The following is an 18,768-nucleotide window of genomic DNA, read 5'->3' on the forward strand; positions in this document are numbered from 1 at the left end:
CCAGCTATAGAAAGCATTAAGAGTATTCACTCATCCTTTAAAAGATCTGAAGGTACTACTACATCATAGGGATGGGTACAGAGTTTTCACTCTAGGTGTAGTACCCCCACAAATCACGCAGATAACTTGTTTCCCATTGAACCTTGATCACGGGATCTCCATTCACCAAGGTTGGGTGTGGGTTATCGGTGATTTAATTAAATAGGCAATTAGTCTTTAATAGACTTTAGCCCCATCCCCTCGATGTACTAAAAAAACCAGCTCTCTAGCGGGGCCTTTAGTTAAAGGATCGGCCTAAATTTTCTTTTGACCTCACAAAGTCAATAGCTATGATCCCATCTCTAACAAGCTGGCCGTCGACGGTGTTATGTCTTCGGCGAATATGTCGAGATTTCCCATTATAGGAAGTATTTTTGGCCCTCAAGATAGCGGCTTGGCTATCGCGGTGAATAGAGCGGGTGGAGCAGGTTTTAGGCCAAAGCGGGATATCCATCAAAAATTCTCGATCCACTCTGCTTCCTCACTAGCTTTGTCTAAAGCTATAAACTTCAGATTCCATAGTGGATCGAAGCAATGCAAGTTTGCTTAGATGATTTCCAAGACCGCGCACCCCGCCATAGTGAACACATAGCCACTAGTGGATTTAGATTCACGAGAATCAAGCAATCCAATTGGCATCATGTACCCTCCAAAGACGGTGGATATACGCCATAATGAACACCATAATTTGAAGTATATTTCAAATATCTCAATACTCGATAAGAGCATCCCAATGCCCATTCTTTGGGATTTATGGTGTATCTACTAAGTTTGCTTACGGGTAAGCTATGTCGAGGTCTAGTGCGGTTCATAAGATACATGAGACTGCCTATAACCCTAGAAAACTCTAAAGGAGATACACCTAATCCAAATTATTTTTGTCAAATGTATACTAGGATCATATGGTGTTCTCGGCGGTACACGATCAAATTGATTAAATCTTTTAAGCATTTTTCTACATAATGAGATTGAGACAAAGTAATTCCATCGAATTATACACAATCTTAATGCCAAGAATGACATCAACAATACCCAAATCTTTCATGTCAAAATGCTTACTCAAAAAGATTTAGTCTTATTGACGGTCTCTAAACTGGTTCCAATGATCAACATGTCATCCACATATAAACAGATAATTACACCCAGATTGTTTCTCAAATTTACAATAAATGCATTTATCGCCTCATTAATATTAAAACCATTAGAGATTAGCACACTATCAAATTTCTCATGCCCTTTGTTTAGGAGCTTGTTTGAGACCCAGTAAAGAGATTTCTTTAGCCTACAAACTTTTCTCTCAAGGCCTTCTAAAACAAACCCTTACGGCTGATCCATATATATCTCCTCTTGTAATTCCCCATTTAGAAATGCCGTTTTTAACGTCCATTTGGTGAATTACGAGATTACAGAATAGAAGCAAAGGCTATTAACATTCGATAGATGTAATCCCCGCCACGAGAGTAGGTATCAAAGAAATCAAACCCTTCTCGTTTATAGCCTTTTGCTACTAATCTCGCTTTATATTTATCAATGGATCCATCTGCCTTTAAGTTTCTTTCTAAATAACCATTTATTTCCAATAGTTTTACTACCAGGGGGCAACTCAACCAGCTCCCAAGTGTTATTGGTTATAATGGACTCATATTCACTTAGAATGGCCTCTCTCCAAAAAATCGCATCAGAAGATGACATGGCCTCTGAATAGGGTCGAGGATCCTCCTCTACTAAGAAAGTAAAGGAAATCAGGTCCAAAAGAGGTGTTAGTCCTAGGTCTTTGCTCCTCCCGAGTTCAATTTCATCTTGTTGAAGAATCTTCTCGAACTCTAGGAGCAAGTGTAGAAGAACTTCGGAGTCCCCTCCCGATCTCTCAATAAATGGGAATTTATCCTCAAAAGACAGCATCCCTTGACTCAATAATGGTATTATCATCAACAAATTTATTTTTAGATTTAAAAACTAAAAACCTGTAGGCATTTGCTATTATACGTGCATACCCAATAAAAGACACAATCTACAGTTTTAAGGCCAAGTTTAGTCCTCTTGGGTGTTGGTATAGATACCTTAGCCAAACACCCCCACACTTTAAAGAATCTATAAGTCGGTGTCCTATTTTTCCACATCTCATATGGAGTTTTATCGTGTCTTTAAAAGGTATCTTATTCAGAATATAACAGGGCCGTTAGCAAAGCCTCCCCCATAGGTTCATAGAAGCCCCGAGCTATTGATCATTGAATTGATCATATCTTTGAGTGTCCTATTTTTTCTCTCTGCTATCCCATTGGATTAGGGAGCATAAAGGGCAGTGGTCTCATGTACAATACCATTATTTTCACAAAATTTATTGAAAGGACCAGAATATTCACCTCCTCTATCGGACCTAACTATTTTTATTTTTCTTGTCTAAGCGGTTCTCAACCCGGTTTTAAAGGAAATAAATTTAGCTAAGCTATCATCCTTACTCTTAAGAAGATAAACATGATGTAAAGCGTGAAGCATCATCAATGAATGTAACAAAATATTTATTACCTCCTCTAGTCATGTAACCTTTAAGATCACATAAGTCGGTGTGAATCAATGCCAACAACTCGGTGTTTCTTTCTACCTTTTGAAAGGTTTCCTAGCATATTTAGATTCTACACATACTTCACATCTCTTATTTTCAGAAATAGTATTCTTGGATATGTTACCTAGATGCATCGGTTTTTAATTGAAACATTATTAGCGTGTCCAAGTCTACTATGCCACGATCAAATGACTTAACCATATAAGAAGAAGTAGATGCTTTATTAAATTCAAAATCAGTTACATTGAGCTTAAACAAGCCTTCATCTAAATAACCTTTACCCACAAAGGTTCCCCCTTAGTCGAACAAATTTATCGACTCAAAGACAAGTTTGAACCCCTTCTTACTTAAAAGGGAACCAGAAACCAGATTTTTCCTAATATCAGGAACATAAAGAACATCATTCAAATTAAGAACATTTCCAGAAGTGAACTTCAAATTAACAGTCCCTTTTCCTTCAACTCTAGAAGCAGATGAGTTACCCATGAACGGACTTTCTCCTTCTCCCAGGAGGAGTGAAGGACATAAATGCACTTTTAGTGCCACGGATGTGTTTGGTTGCCCCAGTGTCTACCCACCAGTCAGTCATGTTACTCACCAAGTTAACCTCAGTAACCACAGCAGAAAAGTTACCATCCTGAACTACATTTGCTTGTGCCTTGTCTTTCTTCCCATCATTCGGACCTTTTTTGAATTTACTGTCGGGGCTATATGACCTCGAGATCGCACACATAGCAATGAATTTGAGGATTGTAAGGTTTCTTTTTAAAGTGAGGTTGAATTTGTTTATTCTTGTTCGCATATGGTTTCTTTTTGACGGGAATTTAGTTGATTTAGACTTAGAGGAACTAGCGGCGTTACCTTCAACCAGTTAGCCTTAGCCTTCATTTACGAAGTCTCCACATTGATTTCAGCCTTCTGTTATCCTCCTCGATCCGAAGGTTGGCGATCGGATCTTCTAGTGTCATCTCTTTCTTCTTATGTTTGAGACTATTTTTGTACTCCTTCCACGAGGAAGGGAGTTTCTCAATGATGGAAGCAACACGGAAGCCTTTGCAGATTTTATAACCTTCTGCAAAATCTCATGAATAATTATTTGCAGCTCCTCCACTTGAGAAACAAAGATTTCTCATCTTCCATCTTGAATTCGAAACTTTCCTACAAGAAACTTCTTAGAACCTGCATCTTGTTAGCATACTTCTTATCAAGTAAACTCCACAATTCGTAGCGATGCATTACACCGGCATATACATCATACAAATCAAGGGAAAGGCGATCAAGTATATAATTTCTACATAAATAATCTTTCTTTTCCCATCTCTCCACACCACCCGAGCGACCGGGTTCATCTTCATTTTCATTGTAAATGGGTTTCTCAATCGAAATCCATTCAACCCGGTTCGAGTAGTCGGATAAAATCTCATTTTCATCTGCCGGCTTTTAAAATTTCTGCCATCAAAAATTTTCAGGTTTGACGGACTTACCACTAGGTTTCTCCATCTAGCGGTATTAAGAACGATGAGAGCACAATACTAGATAATAACGGATCGGTTTTCGTCTTAAGATTGTAATATCTAGTAATGAAAACAGTAATAAGAATGCAGATAAAGACTTATCACCGAGGATTGTTTCGGCACAATTTCCTTAAGGCAACGCCGCCCGGTATGGTTCTTTGCCGACCTCAAGCGTCGTCTCCCGGGATACAACGGTGGATGCGTGCGTGTCACCCAATGACCACTCTGCGGGAACTCTCGGCATACTCGGACAAGTTTTTAATCGAGGAGGAAAATAATGTTGTGTTTTTAGTATTTTTTTAAAAGCAGGGAGAGACCTTAGTTTTATAGATCTGAAAAACGAAACTCAAGGCTACTAGAGTCCACGACTCCTCATTGCCTTTATGGTTTGATTTCGAATCAAGGAAAGATTTTGTAAGCTATTTACAGTTTTGGAAAGAAGACCAAAAACGCAAAACAAGCCTAGTACTCCGCGAAGCCCAATTGTGGATTTGCACCCCCCCGGTAGCGGCGTGTGTGGCACACGCAGCACTAAGGTTTTCCACGAGCTCCCACCTCCGAGAGCCCCCAAACCAAGGAGGCCTTGTGTCTTGCCAGCGAGCACCTCCTTATATCTCTCTACACTATCCCTCCATAAGGACACAACCAATATAAACTTAAGAGTCTTAAGTTTAGTAACCAATGTGGGACTAAAGCCCCCCATATTAGAGTGTAGTAGATACAAAAGGTCATGGGTTCAAACCCATGAGGACACAAATTCATTCACATTTCCAACACAAAGTTTTGGTTTCAAAGTACTAAGTTTTGGTTCCAAAGAATTCATTTCCTGAGATCTACATATGTTTTTCCAGTCAAAACACAATTATAAGGTTGGTCAAGATTTGTTAGCTGAGGCAAAGGCTAGGCCTTAAGGACAAATAGGGATATATGAAGAAGCGTATCCACTTTCCAATGTGTCATGTTCAATCTCTGAACTTCACTACTTATTCCTTACAAAGCATTCAAAAATGCATGTGAAGACTTATTCAGTTGATTTCTCAATTATATAGGAGAAAAGAAAACAAATAGAATATCATACATAAAGAAAACGAGTAAAATCCCCGAGAAGAATCACCGTGTAATTGTGAGGATGTCCGTTCCCTGGCTTACAAGCAATAAGTTAACAAAATTAAATACATGAATTAGTTATTTTATAAGAGCATGCCTTCAGTGCGCAGGTCGTATATGGTGCAGGTAATTATGGGCCTTTGGATCAGTACTTTTGCCATTAAATACATACGCACCCTTGATATGAGTGGCCGAGATGTAATGGCGCACCATACATCTCGCGCACCATAGATTTAGCCATTTTATAATATAGCCTATTGCACTAGGCACAAATTCTCAAAATCATACATTTAATGTTGCTGATGCATCCGCAACACACCACTTCTTCTCTTGTCTCCATCAAAATCTTGGTGAGGGTGATCATTTGTCGCTCCTATCCATATCCATATGATGAAGATTTTGATATTTATTAGACTACTAATAAAAGGAATGTACACAGGAGTATCAAAAGATTCATGATCACTAGAAGTCAAATCATCTCTACTTAGCATATCTCATGAACAAATAGATCAAAGGACCTTTGTGTTTCAATATTCAGGTTTCTTAAATATAATGTCTTACTCACCTATATATATATGCACATGTATTATTACTAGAACCAGCAATCATAGCAAACCGATCAAGGTCATCCCCTCTTCTCTTAATGGGAAATTAAGGTCCCCCCAAATACAAACAAAACAAAAAGTCAAATTGGTTGACTGTGTATTTTTTTTTTGTGTATTTTGAAAAATACACAAAACAAAAGTCAAATTAGGTTGACCGTGTAATTTTTTTTTGGAGAGGAGACTTGATCATGTTAGTACTTTTGCTAGTTAAAAGTTTTGATATCAAATCCTTAAAAGTACCAATTGTCAATCTATTCCTTACTCACGTGTCTTGTGCGTATGTTTAGAGTAAGGGTGTTCGTTCCAAACCTTAGGACTAGGCCGATGTCACAACTGAAAATTGACTCTTTAGAGAACTATGTGAGAAGGATTTTTAACCTTTTTATTTCCTAAAGATGACTTACTACGCAAGTTATCGAAAAATTACAAGTTTTGATTTTTGAATGAGAAAGAGAAAGAAAGATAGGTAGAGGATTAATCATACTCATGCAAGGTCTAGCTACATAAGTTTTAGAAAACATGATCACTACCATCTTTAATCCATTTTGGGTTCATAGACAAACCCGACAACGGACTTGAGTATCGATCCCTAGCAAGATGGACTATCTTACTAGCATAAGGAAATGAATTGATATTTCATCTCTGAAATATCCCTTCAACTCCTGGTTTCATTCCACATCAGCCGGTCAAATCTAAGGGTCTGTATCACCATAGACTCGCGCACGCGATTAGTCCTAGTGTCACCTGGGTCGCACACGCGAGCTCATCTCGAGCTCCAGGCTCTAAACTTGGTCGGACACTACCATTTGGGGGTAGGATGTCAAATGATTCCTAAGTTCCTAAGTAATGATTTTGGACTCCAAAAAAACGTAGCATGATCCTCACATGAGTATCATTAACCCTCTCCTTGGAAAGGTTTTAGCTCATGTTCATGGGATTGAAATGATATGCAAATGGTGCTATACTAAGCTAAGAATGAAAAAAGAAGAAGAATGAAAAGAACTAAATTTTATCTTGAAGAAAACATATTTTATTTAGAGGAGAACAAAAGTTACTCCATTAACACTATTACAAGAAACTTAAAGCTTTTCTAAAAATGAAATATGCATGAATGGAATGTATCCTCCCAATTCCAAAATCAATACATATGAGAGCATTCTAGCTCTCCTTTCCCACGTGAAATCATCTCTCACCATTTACTCACATTTATTACCATCTTATCTCCAATTCAAATCATGCCAAAATTAAACATTATTTAACACCAAAAGTCAAAATAATGTATTTAATCACATGCAAAGTGTCGATTTGTGCCAATAATTTGGCACTTTTGTCTTGACTTGCTCTATGATTGATGACTAATCCCTTTTTGTGGGCCTGCAGAGTGGGTTTATGTATTGTGTCCAGTGGCGGGTTATGATATTGCCATTTTTACAACTTTCTATCTTTGCGTAGAGCTCGTCGCATTGACCGTTTTGGCAGCTCACTCGCTAAAATTGGAACTCAGGCCGGTTTAAAAGATATAGGTTTCGAAAGTTTGCTGCTTCTTTGTATGTAATCCCGTTCCGACCTGATTCCGTCCTGTTTGAGTCTTCGGGTTTTAGTCAGGATTTTTTCGAGCTTCACATGGGCTGAGTAGGAAGACTTCACGTATACACACTATTCTGTACTTAAATATTGGGTTTATCCTCATATTTACGTTGATTGTACAAACCTGCAAAAGTATGAAAATATAATTATTTTATGATTATTAAACACATAATTAACCAAATTGATATGTCTTTACAAGATTTAATATTATAGTTTTTGGTGCTTATCAAGACCCTATTTTCCCATCTAGGGGGAGGGGGTTAACCCTAATTATATTGCCACTTTTATTATTAGAGCTTCACTCCCACAAAAAATCAAGTCCACTTCTTTCTAGACATCATCACATTTGATTACATTTTGATAACTAGGTCAAACCTACGTTGGTAGGAGCAAGTTGGGTTTAGGAAAATCTGTACTGGACCTTATTAATCTTTGTTCGTACATAATCAACATAAATATATAATTAGAAAACAAGCACTATCCAAGGCATCTCTACACTATATGATAGCTGGGTATATCGGGAAGCCTCCTCAACTCTTGAGTAAGCCAATTTAAATCTCTCTTTTATTATTATTTAGCCATTCCTCCTTTGAGTTCGAAATATTTATTAAATACCCCTAAATCAAACACCCACCAATTTCAATCGAAATCAAACACTAATTACCAATTCCAATCGAAATCAAACAATAATTTCTCTTGCAATCGAAATTAAACACCAAGTTCACTGTATTACACATACACACCAACTCCACACACCAATTTCTCTCTCTATATATGAAGGGCTTTCTTGAGAGTTTGTTGAGAGGTATAAGGTTTTTTTTAAGCATTATCAAGTGTGGGTTGCTGTGGAAGAGGTATAAGGTTAGAATTTTGCCTTTTCTGTTTTTTTTTTTAATTATTATTATAAAAGTTTGATGGATATGTGAAATCATGTGAAACTATGATTGTGTCATGTTTTGCTTTCAACTTTCTCTTTGATCTTGACTTTTTTTTTTGACCTTCTCTTGGGAAGCAATTAGATGTGAGGAAGAACAATAGGTGGTCTGGGTTTAGATGTTGAACTTATCATAGAGACAAAGACAACGTTAACTTAGAGTGTGTTAGGAACTTTTGCTAAAATGTTAAGAGACCCCAAGTTAAGGAGTCGGAGAGACGACTTGAAAGTGCTTCAGCATATTCCCAAAACTTTGGTATCAAGTAGTAACGGAAGATGACACTACTGTTAGCCCAAGCTAGCTAGAGAATCTATATACGGTTTGTACTAACAAAGACTTCTTTAGCGTTTTAGTAGCTAGGTCAAAAGAAATTCCAATTCAACTCATGCTTTCTCTAGTCTTTCACGAGCCTTTGCCATTGCTCTTTGACGAGCTTTAGCAGTAGCTCTCTCCATAGCAGCCCTTTCTGCCCTTTCACGAGCCTCAATATACGCCCTCTCACGAGCTTCGCAAGTTACCAGTATGGAGAGGGAAAGTGAAGCCATGATGTTTGGTAGCTAGGGCTAGACAAGGTAGTGTTGGGCATTACTAGCTAATAATTAGACAAGGTAGTGTTGGGCATTACTAGCTACTAATTAGTATGTGTTGCATGATTGCTCTTTTGCACCATTGGATACGGTCATAGTATTGACTTGAGAGTCATCTCAGTCATGGTCTCTTATCATTATTGACGTGAGAGTCGTGGTCTCTTATCTATGTAATTAATCTAGCGATGGAAGGTAGTGTTGGGCATTACTAGCTAATAATTAGTATGTGTTGCATGATTGCTCTTTTGCACCATCGGATACGTTCGTAGTAGTATTGATTTGAAGACTTTGTCTTCTTTGTAGATTTTTCTGGTCATCCATATTAGCTTGGCAGTTTCGTCAAAAGAGGAGGGTTTATATTTTGTGTCAAAAATATATGGATAAGAGATGCCACTCCTAGAATTTGCTTTGGATTAGAGTTTTTTAAAATAAACTGAAACTTGAAATTCCAATGGAAGGTGGTCTTTATATAGTTCTGCAGATTGGTGAGTAGTTAACTTAAGGAGACACCTCCATAGGGGCCATTGGCGAAAGATATATTTACAGAACCATCATAATTAAGTAAGATGTTTCTAGCACCGAATTCAACATTCTACGACTAAGCATTAAGACACAAGCTTTTTACTGTGGTTTCCACTACACCATAAATGTTGATTTATAACGGATATGCATCCGTTACAAAAAATATTAGTAACGGTTATTTTGTGTTGACACAAATGCGTGACAAATATTAGTAACGGAAATCAGTAACGCTTAATATCCGTTACATAATTTAGTCACGGTTTTCAAGTGTTACTAAAATTAATATCAGTAACAGATATGTATCCGTTACAATATATTAGTAACGCATGCTGATTTCGTTTGCAACTAATTAATTGTTGGCAATTATCCATTTGTAACGGATATGCATCCGTTACTAAATCTAGAAGCATCTGAAAAAAAATATATTTAGGTTCCAATTGTTGTTTGGTTACCTCTGCTTCTAGCATACATCCCACATATATTACACAACCTCCTGTCCATCCCATTAAAGGCCTAAGAACACACTTGGGTACACAATAACAAAAATAGCAACAAAGAATAGCAATTAAACCAAACGTATTCCATAATTCATTCATAAAATCATAAGTCACAAGTCTTAACTCTTAATTACATTTTATTCAACAATGAGAAAACAACCAAGAATATAATAACAACTTGTAAAATAAGTTTGTAAACAAAACATATGGATAGAATAAGTCCTAGTAGCACGCAAACAAAACATTTGACCTCCGATATCATATCGGCGTTTCTCTAGAAATTGTGAAAGTCATTGACACCTGCAACCAGTCCAATGACACCAAATAGAAATGATCAATACATAATAATGAGTAGAATTTGTCCACGTTAGATTCATAAAAACAAGAACTGCATGCACCTTGCAAAGAAAAAGTTAAAGAACTAGTTAGAACACCTTATATTGCCTAATTCGATCAACATAGATACTATTTTCAGCAGAGATGAAGATGGAACTGCAAATGCTACCCCTGTCAAATCAATGACAACAAAAACCCATATTAAAGACCGTTCTAAACCTGCCGACATCTAATAAAGTTTATAAAAACAATTAAGTTAATGTATTTATTGCAAAAAAATCATGTATCCAATGGTACTACTAAATTCGGTCTATCAACTATATCTAGTATATAATCAAGTGCATTTGAGTATTTGACAAATAATTTTTGCATGCATTTAGAATTATGTGAGTTTAGAGCACAATAACAAAATATTAAGATATAGAATGCAAAAGACACTGAAGTTAAGAAGGTATAAAGTAAGTTGCATTGCTTGGCACTAGTTGTCAAAATACTTGTGAATAATCTTAAAGCAAACAGAAAAAAAGACGAGTGAAATAGAAGCTTGTCATTCAAACCATGCCCAACACCTATGACAGAAAACTGACGAGGTACTCTTAGAGAAAAATTCAATATATGCACAGGTGAGACAAAGATAATAAGAGACAACTTATAAGGTCCCCCAAAATTAAAATAAAACAAGGGAGTATATGTACTACTAACACAACCTATGAGGTGTATAAGAGCCATTTCTTAAATAAGGGTCAGTCATCACACTAGGCATAATTACTATGGCATGCTAGTGTAGCCAAAGGTTACATGCATATATGTTGGAGAGAGTGTCATGAATCACTTCATATTGATGATACTTTGACGAAGAAAAAAATATAGTCACTAAGTCTAAAAATTGAAACGCACATTAAATCAAGTGTATCGTCACTAAGGCTAAAATTGAAATATAAAACTATACAAATTGATGTCCCAGAAATACCTTTATAAAGGGAAAAATCCTTGGATGAAGTCGATAAACTCAATTCGAATGTCATCTGTTTCTTTGGTGATATATGTTGGCCAACTCCACAATCTGTTTCGAGAAAAAGCAAGTTAGTATAGTCATTAGTGTAAGAAAAGTAGCTAGGGAACCTAATATATATTTGTGCATAAGGTTACAAAAGAATTAGGTGTTAATTTGTGCATTAACTCTACAAGCTTTACATAATCTGTAAGCCTTGGTAGCAACCATTGCTTGTACTTAATTTGGATATACTATTTAACATCTGAGTGATAGTGTGTATGTCTGTAACATCTCTAATTGATGCTGATGTTACTCTATTAAGAGGAAACCTCTGTTTATACCTAAATGAAGTAACACTTTATATGAGGGGCTCATAAACCAGACTCAAAACGGATGGATGGATGGATGGATAGAATCAAGTTTAACTATAAGCTCTATTAAAGGGACAAACTCCCTCTACTTACAGTTGATGCTATTGTTTGGGTAGGTGCGTGTCTCTTCTCTAAATGTGTGTGTGTGTGAGGGGATTGAGAGATGAAAAGAGAAATATTACTACCTTGAGGATGTACGAAAGAGTTATGCTTTTTTCTGGATCAAACCTTCATCGTCCTGCAATTCAATGATTCTTTAGTGATGTCTACACTTGACAATGAAGTGGAATCATTACATTACAGCAATGACTGACCTGTAATGCAGGCTTTATTGCATGTAGCTCTGCTTTAACAACTTCTTGAGTCACATTCAGAAGTTTAACCATTGTACACTCAAAATACACTCACCAATTGTATGTTATACCCTGAACAGTTTATCTCAAGCTTACTTTTTAGATATTAGCTTTTTATGCTCCTATTGTTGATAAGTTAAGAGAAGAACATAAGGAAAACTAGTAATTAACATAGTCTAAATATATAACATAATTCACAAGAAATGAAAGGAAAATGAGCAGAAAAATTCAGTGTAAATAGCCCGTCGTCTAGGAATCAGAACTCCTACAGATGTTCAAATGCAATGAAACTGGTATATTTGAAAATAGATTGGAAAAACCAACTTTTTTGTGCAAGCCATCCCGACCGGATTCTGACTCTAACTATGATTAACTTGAGCCCAAATATTATAGATTGACGAATACCGAAGAGTCAACTTTTTTTCTAGCCACTTAAACCTATGGTCTCAATAGGCAATGATTATAAGAACCAAGTGAATCATATATGAGCAGTAAAACTAAATAGATATCCTTGCCTTCAAACTTTAGAAACCAGCAAAACACAAGCTTTTGAAAACCTTTTACCAACTCCTTTGAGGGTCCTTTCCTTCTCAACCTCAAGGCCACGAGCTGATTTAATAGCATAGGTCTTACATTTTGTTGAAGAAAAAGATGTAGCAATGCCACCGCCTTCGCAGATGTGAAGAGGCCGGACACTTGTCAGGCAAATCTTGGGAGACTCCATCTTAACCATTTTTCTCGTCATATATTGCAGACATTAAAGCTCCTGAAACAAACACATACAGACACCTCTATCATTTAAAAGAACTTTATATTCTAAAAGAATAGAAACAAGCCTACCAATTATTGAATCTAAAAAAACTTCAGAAGAAAACTACCTGCAGTAGGGAAGACATTGTCTACAAATATGAAGATTGCCTTTTCATTTTCGGCTTGATTCTTTTGTGGATGACAAAGACAAATTGACCCACTGTCTAGTCAGTTGGAATTAGATACCTATAAAATTATTGTTCAGCATACAAGACATGATCTCAACTACTTTTCTAGCATGACTGTACTTCCTTGTAGCAGAATGACATACAGAAACCAAAAAAGAAACTAGGATTTACTTTAAAAATTACCTTTAGGAATAAAATACTTAGAATAGCAAAGAACTACCAGGAGACACAACTCGTAATATAGAATCATAGTCCCAAGAGATACTGAGGTTAGCAAAATCCAAAATGTCTTATCCCCTTTTTTCCGAGGCTAGGAGAGAATAAGAGTAGTGGGTTCATTGATAATATTCACTGTTATATTCAAGAGCAATGTCATAAGCATAGATCACCAACAACAATTGGATCCAATTATACATAATTCAGTCCCTAATTTATTCAATTGAACTAAGTGAGTACTACCATTAATCAGAATCTTATCAAACCATAAAGGGATGCAACACAAAGCACCAAAACACCTTCAACTTCGCCAACAAATTAAGTAAGCCCAACATCACCCCATCACATCAAGCAACCCACAAACCAAAAACATAAAGAAATACCCAATTTTATCCTAAGGATTAGCAATACAAGAAATTATAGCAATTCCATAGCCATAGATTTCAATTCTTATACGTAAGAGGTGTTTACCACGAACTAGAAATCAATCTCACAAAGAATAAGCAATTAAAGAGCTAGAATCCAATATTCATATGCAAATAAAATTGAAATTCAACTGACCGCAGTAGCAAACAAAACCAATTAAAATTAGAATACGGAGAATTAGAAGCTCCCATTTGGATATGTGGTTCATTCAGCTTTCCTCTCCCCTTCTTTCTTGCTGCCTGTCCCCCCCTTTTTTCAAGCCTCCTTCTCCCCCTTCAATAAGAGTGGCAACCCATCATCTACTTCCACCAGCTTGAGGTTCAATAAAGAGAGATACCCTCTTAGGTAAGTATGTAACCAATGGGTTACTCTTTTAAGTCCAACACCTAATTCCAACTACAAGCATGAGGTGTAAGATATTCCAAACTTATTAATTTTGCCCATGGTCCATGCACATGTTCTCTGGTGGCTACCCAATTCATGTTGCCTATATATATATAATGATTCTAGTGAACCATAACTAATCCATATAATAAAACCCAATTATACTAATGTATATACAACTAGTTGCATACTTATTGTCAATAAAATCGACACTTTTTTAAATCTTCAGTATATATATATTTACTCGCATAAAGCTTAACCTTTTTAGCTTTGACATAAATAAATTAACCAAAAACTCTACTCGTGTATGCAACGTGTACAATTGAATAACTGAAACACTACTAAACTTAGTTTTCCCAAAACACCTTTAAGTGAATTCTAGATTATAACATTTGTTTAGGATGATTGTGATATCATTATAGTATGCTACAAATTCCACAATATTGTTCTATCACAAACAGGAAAGAAAAGAAAAAAATGAAACAACAATAAGAGATACCTAGTAAGTTTATGGGTGTCAAAATCAGACAACACTCACAAATCTGGATGCAAGTAAGCCGTTAACACTAACTGAAGCTTGAAGTTATGGTTAAGGCACAAGCAATTACTAGTTGGTAACAAGGATTTGATTTTTTAATGTGAAACCAATGCTCTAGTCCAAGACATTGCATTACATTAAACTACAAGAATATTTTTTTCACTTCTATTATCTATTCCAATACTATTTAAAAGAAGTAAAAAGAAAAACCTCGTTGACTATAAAACCTGACAAGAAACTGAACTTGAGAACACCATATATGAAGCTATAAACATACAATCTTTTACATAATAATCCAAAGTCTAACCACCATAAGCTAAAACCTTAATGTCACAAACTTGTTACACTAAAAACACTACATTAATTAGTTGTTACCTTGAGCGGATCGAACACTTTCGAAGAAGCGACAATGACTACGACATCAAGCACCTTCAAAAACTTAAAATATTGAACCCCAAATCATGAATTTGATAGATAATGATTAAAAGTAAGCAATTTGGTTCAAAACCAAAGCATTAGTAACAACCAATAAGAGAAATTGGTACCTTCTGAACAGAGAACTGGAAAATTTCTCAAGTTTGTGTGATATCTGAATTGGAACCTTGACAAACAGAGATAAAAAAAAAAATCAATCTTTAACGAAATTTCATAAAAATGTCATTTTTTTTCTCATTTTAAAAACAATCTTGTACTGGATTCTATAAAATCAACATAATAAACAACAATCAACAAAACTTAAACATGTTCAGCAGAAAAGGAAAACCCAGACCATGACCGACAATTACTTACCTCTGTTAAAGAGAATCCTCTATTCAGTAGATCGAGCAATTTCGCCTAAAAATGAAATCTCGAAACCCTAACTATACAAAACCAAAATTAGAATCAAAACCCTAAATAATTATTTGTAGAAAGAGGAAGATGAGATGAAGAACAAGAAAGAAGAAATGGAGAGGACGAACTCTGAAGCACGGCGGAAGCAAAGACTACTACTCGTCCAAGCTCACAGTTTTCTCGTTTTACCCTTTCAGGCTTTTTCCTTCGTTTTCTCTTTTTTAGATGAGCGGCGAGAAGTGAAAAACTCCCGCTTGAGTTTATCTTTCTTTTTCTCCCATGTGATTTTATTATTTTTATGATTTTTTTTAGTTTCTAACATATTACTAACCGTCACTAAATATCTATAGAAATGTTACTGAATAATTCAACTATTTAAGCAACGGTTAATAGTATGCCTAACGGATAATAGATGTGATTAACTTTCTAACGGATGAAGAAGTGTTACTAATGATAAATCCTAATTGTGGCCAATCAAAGACCATTAATACTGAGTAGTTGAGAATGCTCCCAGGCACCCGTCGCCACCTTTTTTTTTCTCTCGGACTCCACACATCGATTTTATGCGATAATTCGGCAGAAAAAAGGAATTCTACGCCCTTTTTTGCCGAACTCAGTTGTTCCTAACTCAAAATAGATAAAAACCTCTTTTCATACTCTCTTTTCCCAATCAAAACAAGAGTCAGAGAGAAGATCTTCGTTACCCACGTTCTCTCTCTCAAACAAATTTGTTCTTATCAAATCAAATCAATTAAATCAGTAGTTTTTGTCTTCTCAACAGAAAAAAATAAACCCCCCAATCAATTACTTACCGTCTTTTTTTCATCCTACCAATTTCTCCTTTTTGAATCACTAAGAAGAAGAAGAAAGCAATTAATAAGAGGTAAGAAGACTGCTTCTTTAATTATTTATTCTTATTTGATTGATTCTTTCATGTTTGTCAATTGGGAATGTCATTTTTTTTATAGACACAGCTAATGTTCAAGAAGAGAGCAATCTGTTAGGTTTGGATTTCCCTCCAGAGAAGCAAATGACCAATTTAAATCATGGTTTGAAGGAAAAGTTTATGCTTCAACAGAAGTTACATAGAGCCTTGAAAGTAGTGCAGTGGAAGGAAAAGTATGATCCTGACTACTGGTTGTTCCACTTGATTGTGAATGGATTTGGCATCGCCACGAGTGCTCAACCCGTTTTTTTTTTTTTGTCATTTTGTTTCAAGGTTGTCACTAAACTTTAATGTTGATTGGATTTTTTTTTTATGTAGTTACGGTACAAGGCCGATTATGAGGAATTTTATGGAAAGATTCTTGACAACAAGCATGTTGTATCCATCTGTTCAAGGGGGGTTCTAAGAAGGAGATGAAGAAATTTGGAACAAGGCTATACCCCGCAGAACCATATGAGCTTGACTTGAGCAGCCATTTGTCGGACATTATCTTGGAAAATCTTTCGGAATGTACCAGTTATGATTTTCTTTTGGCTGTTAAGAGTCAGAGCCTTTTCTTTTACCAGGCAAGGAGACCATTTACTATTCATCTACTGTCTTGAAATTGAAAATTTAGTTGTTGGTCTCATATTTGATCAATTTAACCCTCAACAACATCAGCTATTATTATTTATTTGCAGGTGTCCAAACCCATCATGAACGAGGATGTATTTCTTGAAGAGGCTGTGGCCAGATACAAAGGATCATATGAAGAAATAAATAAGGAAAGGTCCATTAAACGCTTTTGTGTTCCGACTTACGATATCGATGTTATCTGGCACTCTCACCAGCTTCACCCTGTTTCTTACTGCAAGGACCTGGTTGAGGTCTTGGGAGAGATATTGGAGCATGATGACAATGGTTAAATGAGAACAAAAAGGGCAAAATTTGGATCTTGGATTTTTCGGAACTACTATGCAGTGGGAAAACACATTTGGTTCTAGGTATTGGAGAGTCGGGGGAATGTATAGGGGTGTTGCTCCATCTCCCGTGACAATCATTCCTCAATTGTCGAAAATTGAGAGCAAGACAGTAGTTTCATCCACCGTGTCTCAAAAACTACTTCAGCTTCCCAAGATGAAAGTTGTAGAGGTATCTCTTAAATAACTCATAGAACCATTTTTTTCTTATGTTTGTGTGTTCCAAGTGTTTGGTACGTGCCTTATTTATCTGCCAGTCAGTGTTCCCAACTTCATCCCACTCATGATCTATGCGTAAGGAACCAACGTCTTTCCCTGGACGACCTTGGTTTTGTAGAAAATGTGAATATTTCTATGGTCTCTTAAGGTAAAAAAAAATAAAGTGCAATGTACTAAGTTTCACCTTCCGGGAACATTTGTAAATCAATTGAAACTTGGGCAGAGATGAGTCTGCGACTCTGCAGAGTCTTCTTCGGAGGTGTTTGAATAATTTATTCCCGCGCAGTTGATTCATCGTTATTGAAAGAAACTTTAGGTTCACTTTATTCTCTGTTTGGAGCTGAAGTTGGAACTCAACATGTTCATGGAATTATTAAAAGATGTAATGTTGACAATCTTTCGGGACATCAAGTTCTTCATGACAATTAAATTGCCTGATTCGAGGCAAATATGAAATCAAGTATTAAAATGTCATTTTGATGAGGTCAATGAGTCAACTGATTTTATCTAACCAATTACTCTTTATTCGACCACATTATTTGTTAGAGTTAGATCAATGGAACAAGGAGGATTCCCTCAAAGATTCGGTTCACAAAGTCGATGGATAGAGCATACTACTGCAAGGAGGATTCAAGGCCAGATTCTAATGTAAACAGTTTAAGTACCTTTAATTTTTTTTTCGTTTTGCAGATTGCTCTGCTTGAGCAAGAAGGTGAGCATCAGCTATTCTGTCGGCACCAAAGGCGGTTTGAAGCTTTGCTAATCCAGCTTCAAGAAGAGTTACAGCCACGTTAGTCTTTGGATCCCACATGGATCCCAAGTAGGTTCCAGTTCTATCAACAATTTCTACTTCAACCTGCTAATGTATGCGAGGAGTTGATGACGACGACGATGAGGGTGACTTTGAAGATGATAAGGATGTGGAGCTGCTTGAGAAGCTTAGTGCCATTGATAAGAACCTTGAAGATAAGCTGGCTCTACTGGATCACACGTTTGGAAGGAAGGGTAGGGCTCTAGAGGAAGAGATTAAGGATCTAAACGATCCAATCCTTTTTGCACTTCCAGGTAAAATTACCCTAAACCCCTTTAAAATCATTTCTGTAATTCAATTATTATTTTTTGTCTTTTTTTAGGATTTCCATGGCGTTGGGATGTGTGGAGTCTTTGATGCCACTGCACAGTGCTATTGCTTCTGCTAGGCTGAAATCTAGCATTCTTCTTGATTCCAATTTCTTTGGAGTTAACTTTCTCAAGGTAAAATTTTAATCTATAGTAGAATTTAAATGATTGGTTTGTGCTTC

General features: G+C 36.2%; 1 protein-coding gene and 2 long non-coding RNA genes across 3 annotated transcripts in view; 2 read left to right on the forward strand and 1 right to left on the reverse strand.

The window, feature by feature from the left end:
- Positions 1-7,952: 7,952 nt before the first annotated feature.
- LOC147524272 (replication factor A protein 1-like) overlaps positions 7,953-18,768 on the forward strand; it is a 38,180-nt gene continuing 27,364 nt past the window's right edge. The window contains exon 1 of the mRNA XM_086574130.1: positions 7,953-8,276. The gene's annotated coding sequence lies outside the window, so the exon portion shown is untranslated. The remainder of the gene's footprint in view (positions 8,277-18,768) is intronic.
- LOC147524273 (uncharacterized) lies at positions 10,025-15,455 on the reverse strand. The gene is made up of 9 exons (XR_015196921.1): positions 15,302-15,455; positions 15,058-15,113; positions 13,132-13,299; positions 12,889-13,006; positions 11,972-12,776; positions 11,843-11,895; positions 11,263-11,355; positions 10,391-10,463; positions 10,025-10,256 (listed from the first exon to the last, which is right to left on the reverse strand). It is a non-coding gene; the product is annotated as an uncharacterized LOC147524273 (long non-coding RNA).
- Positions 17,212-18,695, forward strand: LOC147524274 (uncharacterized). Its single transcript, XR_015219003.1, has 3 exons — positions 17,212-17,420; positions 18,158-18,532; positions 18,601-18,695. It is a non-coding gene; the product is annotated as an uncharacterized LOC147524274 (long non-coding RNA).

The sequence above is a fragment of the Coptis chinensis genome, chromosome 1, assembly GCF_015680905.1.
Source record: "Coptis chinensis isolate HL-2020 chromosome 1, ASM1568090v1, whole genome shotgun sequence".
Taxonomy (NCBI): Eukaryota; Viridiplantae; Streptophyta; class Magnoliopsida; order Ranunculales; family Ranunculaceae; genus Coptis; species Coptis chinensis.